Raw genomic sequence first — 6800 nt, 5'->3', positions numbered from 1 at the left:
TGGGAAATATTGCACTTTAATCTTAACTGTGGGACAAGATGCAATGAGTAATATTAATAATCCACTGTATTTTTATTGTGTATTGTGTGGTGCCTCTAAGGAGAGACTTTTAAAAAAATAAATAAAAAAAATCTAATAGACTTTCAAGATTCCTAAAAATAAAGTTGCCAATGTCACAGTTCAGACCCATAAATCGAAGCAATGAGCATTTTGCGGCTATATTTTTAAAGAGTTTATCATCTCAGCACTGGGATTTTAATTTGCCTGTTCTGGGTTTGTCCTGCACAATACGACTGGAGCTTGTAGTTTGTGCAAGTTTATTTCTTAGTTTCTTCTTTGAGGTCTATTCTTTAAAAGGTCTGGGGTGCAAATGATACGAAATAGGATCCTGAAGATGTCTGCAGACTGGAAAATAAAATCAATTATTTCACCTTTGATCGAGTCCAAAACAAAATAGTCAAAATAGTCAATGTAAATTGCCCTTTACTGCGAGATAAATAAAGTTAATATGAAGACACTGAACAGAGCACACACATGGCTTGAAACCCTGCGCATCACAGCAGTAGATTCAGAGAGCATTGCCTAGTGGAATTCCTCCCGTGCCAGACACGTTTCAGTTTACTTTGACATGGGCTGTACTAATACCTCTCAGAACCACTTTAGCTTGGACACAGGTCTCTAGTGCTTACACGCACACACCTGACCTTAGGGGGTAGAAGCAGGGCAGCACAGCAAACAGAGGGTGCTGCTGGGAAATGAGTCATATCACAAGACATTATTGATTCCAAACAGCCTCTTTCACCACTGTTATGTCTCTTTCTATTTTCTTCTCCTTCGCCTCCAGCAGGTGATGCGTCTGTTTTTTGTCTGTGGTCATAAATAGAAAGCACCTGTACATAATTACATTCTTTCCATTGCAACTTGTTTTTAAAATAAAAAATAGTCTGTGAAGAATTCATTTTGTTTTTAAATAAGCAATGATTCTGCATATCAGGGAAGGTATATTATTATTATTATTATTATTATTATTATTATTATTATTATTGCATGCATATTTAAGAAAATCGCTGTTTTGCTACATCGTATTTCAGAGACATGTGTGAACTGAAAGGAGTTTTGAGTAAAGAATGATTAATGTGCTGGAAATGTGGTGACAGAATGACAGGATGATTCGGATCAGATTATCCAGTTCAGTAATCTAATTGACCAAGTAGCCTAGACATTGTTCTGTATTTCTATGATATCTTTTGTTAATAGATAACTTTTACCCAACCCCTGAGAGTTTGCATGATTTATCTAAAATAATGAACACCTAAAACCTTTACTTGAATTTAAAAGAAAAAAAAAAAAAGGTCAATGAGCAGAACCCATGTAAAAGGGTCTTATATTCTGACATAAGCATTTGGTTCTGTAAGAAATTGAGCTTTGGTACAAGGAAGCTTAAAAAGTAGATAGATAGATAGATAGATAGATAGATAGATAGATAGATAGATAGATAGATAGATAGATAGATAGATAGATAGATAGATAGATAGATAGATAGATAGATAGATAGATAGATAGATAGATAGATAGATAGATAGATAGATAGATAGATAGATAGATAGAATTAGATTTTGATTTAAAGATTTTGTGCACATTTATTCAAATCATGCATGAATTGTTAAATGCAAGTGTACAGTGAGTCCTGCAGGTTACTCGTGTTTTGTCTGAGTGAGAAAAGGAAAGAATTAGATGTAAAAGAAGAATGATAGAAGTCTTTGTGATCTTTAAATGCTGCTCTCCGAGTGTGTGAAGGAGTATGACGAAAACGTGTCTGCTCACCTGTCAGGCTGTCACACTGCTCTGAACAGGAAGCAAATGGTAATATAGTGAGGAAATAAGACTCTAGGGTTGTTAGACTGCGCTGATCTGAGAGATTTCTGCCCCGAGTAACCAGTGAGCATGCCTGGACCTCTCTGCTATTACGCTTATAGTCCACACACACACACACACACACACAAGCAGGAACACATGTGAGCTGACAGCTGGCGTCCACAGGCCTCAGCAGGTGCTGTGTAGAGCCCAGGGAGAGAGCGACGCTCTGGGGCCCCCTACCTCTACTGAAGTAAATGATGTCTGGACGCATGAGTTTTAGTTGACTTACACATTTCTCTTTCTAAACAGAGGGTTTTTTTTTTGATAGTTGTATTAAATAAAAAGGATTGTATAGAGCAGGGCAGATTCATCATTTATTAAACTGTATTATATGTGTAACAGAAGAAATGACACCGGAGTGTGCTGAAGTGGTGGAGGGTAAGGAGAAAGTTAGCTAGATACACATACTGTACATTCAAAGGGATTGCTTTACATAAGGGGAATGGAAAGTAACAGAGTGCATTTGTTGCAGACCGAATTGACACGGGCCGCATTTGTTATTGCTCTGATATGACAGTGTCTGTATATGCACTGTCATTTTTCATTTTTTTTTCCTGCTCTGCATTCCAAGTAAAGATATGCTGAATAAGGGAAGAGTTATTTAACATTTCTTATGATGTCATATCTGACAAATTTAAGACCATTATGAAACAATTTCTAGACATGTTTACTAATTTCACTTTCTACTTGCAGATAATTTTGTGTCTTTTTGCCAAAGTTTGGAATGAAACAAATCTGTCAGTAAAATAAGACAAGCTTCAAGTTTCAAATGAAACAAAAATAAATAAAGAGATAGATAAAGAGAAATAGTATAGTAGTTAACTGTGCTATATTATTTTAATATTTTAATATTTTTACCTACTAAGATATTTCTGCAGTGTGCTGGGTTCGATACATGTCGTTTTTGTTGCAGATTTGTGAATCACCTTTCAGCAGAAACCAAATTGGTTTTTTGCTTGCAAACATGTAATACTTTTGGCTTCATTTGTATAAATATTGTGAACTTAAAGATAAAGATTTGTGCTTTAGACTTTATTTGTGTTAAATTAATAAAGCTTTTAAGTGCTTGTTCTAATTCATATTAATTCATGTAGTGCAGAAAATATTTCCTGTAACTCAGATTTTTTGAGCTACCTCTGTGAATGTAGCCTAAGAGAGTAAATGGCTAGGCTGTGGGTTCAGTTCTTGTTCTACAAGAGCACCGACACAGTCTCTCTCTCTCTCTCTCTCTCTCTCTCATATACATGGCCTCTATTGGTCAGTGTGGGACCTCAGCGCTTCATGATGTTGAAAGGCTCTACACACACACCTGGCCGCCGGCTGCCTCTTTGGTCTGCATCACCTTTTGTCAAGACCATGTTAATTAAGCTCTGTCAGCATCACACATGCTCACAAACATGCACACACACACACACACACACACACACACACACACTGGGGTGCCTTTTAATGAGCCTGCCAATTGAACGCTATAGACACCAGCCCAATGCCCTTGTTTTATTCCTGGATGCGCTTGTGTATGTGTGTTCTGAGGAGGCAGAAGACACACATGGAGGAGGAGGAGGGGAGGTCAGCTGATGAGAGATTGTTTATTAAAAAAAGGGAGTCATCCTTCTCTCTTTTCTCTCCTTTTTTTTAGGTGGGGGTGGAGGAGGCTAAGTGAGATGTAGCTCTTCTTTTTCAGGGAGATGAAAGGGCCCTGGCGTGGGGCTTCCAACAAAAGTGCCAGCGATCACAAACAAACCTTCAAATGAAGCACATCAAAGGCGCTGCCCCAATTGTTAGCCTCTCGTATCCAGGGAAAATTGGCTCATTAAGGGCAAAAAATGACATTGTTTACATTAACCGAGGGCTCTGATTAGATGCAGCCATGTTTGTTGTGTTGTGTTGTCCGCTTTCAGTGCCGCCGCTTACCAACAGCCCACTTCATGCCCACGCCGTACAATCGCTCCTTTGAAGGCTTTCTTTCACTGGAAAAAGAGAAGAATGGCAGGAAAAAGAAAAGGATAAACACACAATCACAATTACACGCGTGCACAAACAGACATGATAGTTCTTTCTCTCTCTCTCACTTACTCTCTTTCTCACACTCTCTCTCTGCCCCCCACATCAGTGTTCTCTATTTAGAACTAATTAGGTTGCCTGTGGAAAGAGCACAGGATGAGAGGATAGTTGGGTCTGTGATGAATCTGTTTGCGTGGTAAAAGAGAGGGGTGATGTTGGAGGAGGGAAAAAGAAAAGGAATGAAGAGGGAGCTCAAGGCTTCTGTTCATCTCTTAAATGAAAATAAGCCCCTTTATACTCGAAAGCGTTTGTCACTGTCTAATTGCTGCTTCAAACATTCTGACAAGTTTTGCCCTGTCACGGATTGGAGAAAGATGGTGTCATGGACACTCACTATCCCTTCGCTTCTGCTTGCTGGTGTGGTAACTGAGGTGATCTCTTCCCTTCAACCCAAAACTCCCTAGGCTGTTCTGCTATTATGTTATAGATATGGTGTATCATATACATGATTAACACTGCTGTCATGTATCAGATAGAAATATTCATTCATTCATTCATTCATTCATTCATTCATTCATTCATTCATTCATTCATCTGTAGTAGACTTGATCCTAGTCACACAAACAAATTGGCACATCCACTCACATCAGGGAATAATTTGGAGTCACCAATCCACCTACTAGCATGTTTTAGACACTGAAAGTAAATCAAAGTAGGATAGAAATGAAATTAAAAGAATGAATGTAATTATTATTAAAGTTAGGTGCTGTTGTACATATGACAGATAATTCTGTCATAATCATTTAGTTATAGTTAGTTTTAGCACTAACTGAAAAGTTGTGTGATAGTTGACACATGTGATCATACCACCATTAAGATCTCTAACACCTTTCTCTCAGCACTCAGCCAAGTCAAACTTTATTTAGAGAGCACATTTAACACAACACACCAGTGCCTTGTGGGTTTCCTCCAGGTACTCCGGTTTCCTCCCTCAGTCTAAATACATGCATTGTATGCTGACTGGCATGTCTAAATTGAGCCTCCTGGGATAAGCTCCAGGTTCCCTGTGACTCAGTAGAATAAGCAGTGTAGAGAATAGATGGATGGATGGATTTAACATAATAGAAGTTTGCCCAAAGTGCTATAAAATAAAAATAAACACGCCAAATGTGATGACATTAAAGCAACAATAACAGCAATAGATTATTATTCAAAATTAATCAAAAGCTAAAGAATAAAAAATAAGTCTTAAGAATAATTTCAAAGACACTCAATGTTTCGGGAGACACTGATGATAAAAGCGACTGATCCAAAGCTTAGGGGCAGATATAGAAAAAGCCAGATCACCCTTAGATTTACAGTGTGAATGAAGAATATAAAAGAAGTTGATCTTATCATCTTAGTGGCCGTATACAGCTGAAGGAAATCACAGATATAGTCAGGAGCCATTTTGTGCAGGACCTTATACACATATAGAATCTAAAATCATCTGTTAGCTTAATCAGGAGCCAGTGCAATAAGGTAAGAATAGGAGAAATGTTGTTCTTGTTCCTGTTAAAAGTCTGGCTGCTGCATATTGAACCATCAGTTTCAGTGAATTGTTGGATATAAAAGACCCTAGCAAGAGAACTTCAGTTTAATTTTCATTCAACTGTAGGAACATAGAAAGAGATGGTTGAATGAACAAGTCTGGTTTGATCAGAAGGTTAATTTATAAATGATATATAATGTAAATTGTTTTTGAATATGGAACTTTTACTGAGGAAATTCATTGTTTACACTTTGTATACATGTAAGTGACTTTGGTGGGGTGTAGTTCTAGCTAGCTAGTGGTAGCTTAACACATCAACACTGCAAAAGCAGAATGCTGGTCTGGGCGATGAGACCAGGCTGCTAGGCCATTTTTTTGTCACTCAATTTATAGAGTGGTGATTTTTTTTTTATGGCTGTTTATTAGATTCTGTATTAGTTTTTTTACTAAACTAGACATAGGTATGTTGCTAATAGTGACATAAATCACATATAGCTAGCTGCTTAGCCCTACACCAGGGGTTGTCTGTGGAAATTCTACATGAATAGCTAGCTCACTTATTAGCTCACCATCAATCATTACAAATTAAAAATTACATGAGATGCAACTTGAATAGCTAAATAATTCAAACACAATCAAGAGAGCTCACTAAACATAACATAGGTTTGTATCAGGGTCTGGTTCATACTGGTTTTAGTATAATACAATTCTATAAAGAAGATATTTGCTGAACCTTAGCAGAATGCATGGAATCATCTATAGAAATGTCGTTTAAAATGCATACCATATTCTGAAAGGCTTTTTACCAGGTATCATTAAAATTGCTACTTATTACCAAAAAGTATGTGTGTGTGTGTGTGTGTGTGTGTGCGCAAGAACGCGAGAAACATCATTATCACACTTTTCTTTCCTTTCTGTCCCTCTCTTCCTCTCTCTTCACCCTTCCTCACCTCTGCTCTCTCGGGGAGAGTGACCTCCCTGTAAATAATCATGACCACTGTGCCGACATTGACCCTCCCTCACCTTCCCATCCCCAAACTTCATCCCCAAACACATGACCCACAGGTCAAATCACCATATTATACACCCCTTACACACACTCATCGCCTCTATATTCAAGTTCCATTTACATAGAACTTTTTTCTCTTTTTTTCATCTCTCTCTCTCTGCATTATGACAGGCTCCAGACAGCTGAAAATGCTGTGGTAATTACCATTTAAAATAGTTGAGCATTTCTTTTTAGGAGGGAGGAGAAGTTTGCCCAGTAAAGCACTGGAGGGTGGCTGTGTACCGGTGCAGTGCTGCTGAGGTGGAGAGGAGAGGAATTCGAATTGCCTTGACTTTTGAC

This window comes from Hemibagrus wyckioides, linkage group LG01 (assembly GCF_019097595.1).
Source record: "Hemibagrus wyckioides isolate EC202008001 linkage group LG01, SWU_Hwy_1.0, whole genome shotgun sequence".
Taxonomy (NCBI): Eukaryota; Metazoa; Chordata; class Actinopteri; order Siluriformes; family Bagridae; genus Hemibagrus; species Hemibagrus wyckioides.
This window is presented reverse-complemented; position numbering follows the sequence as displayed.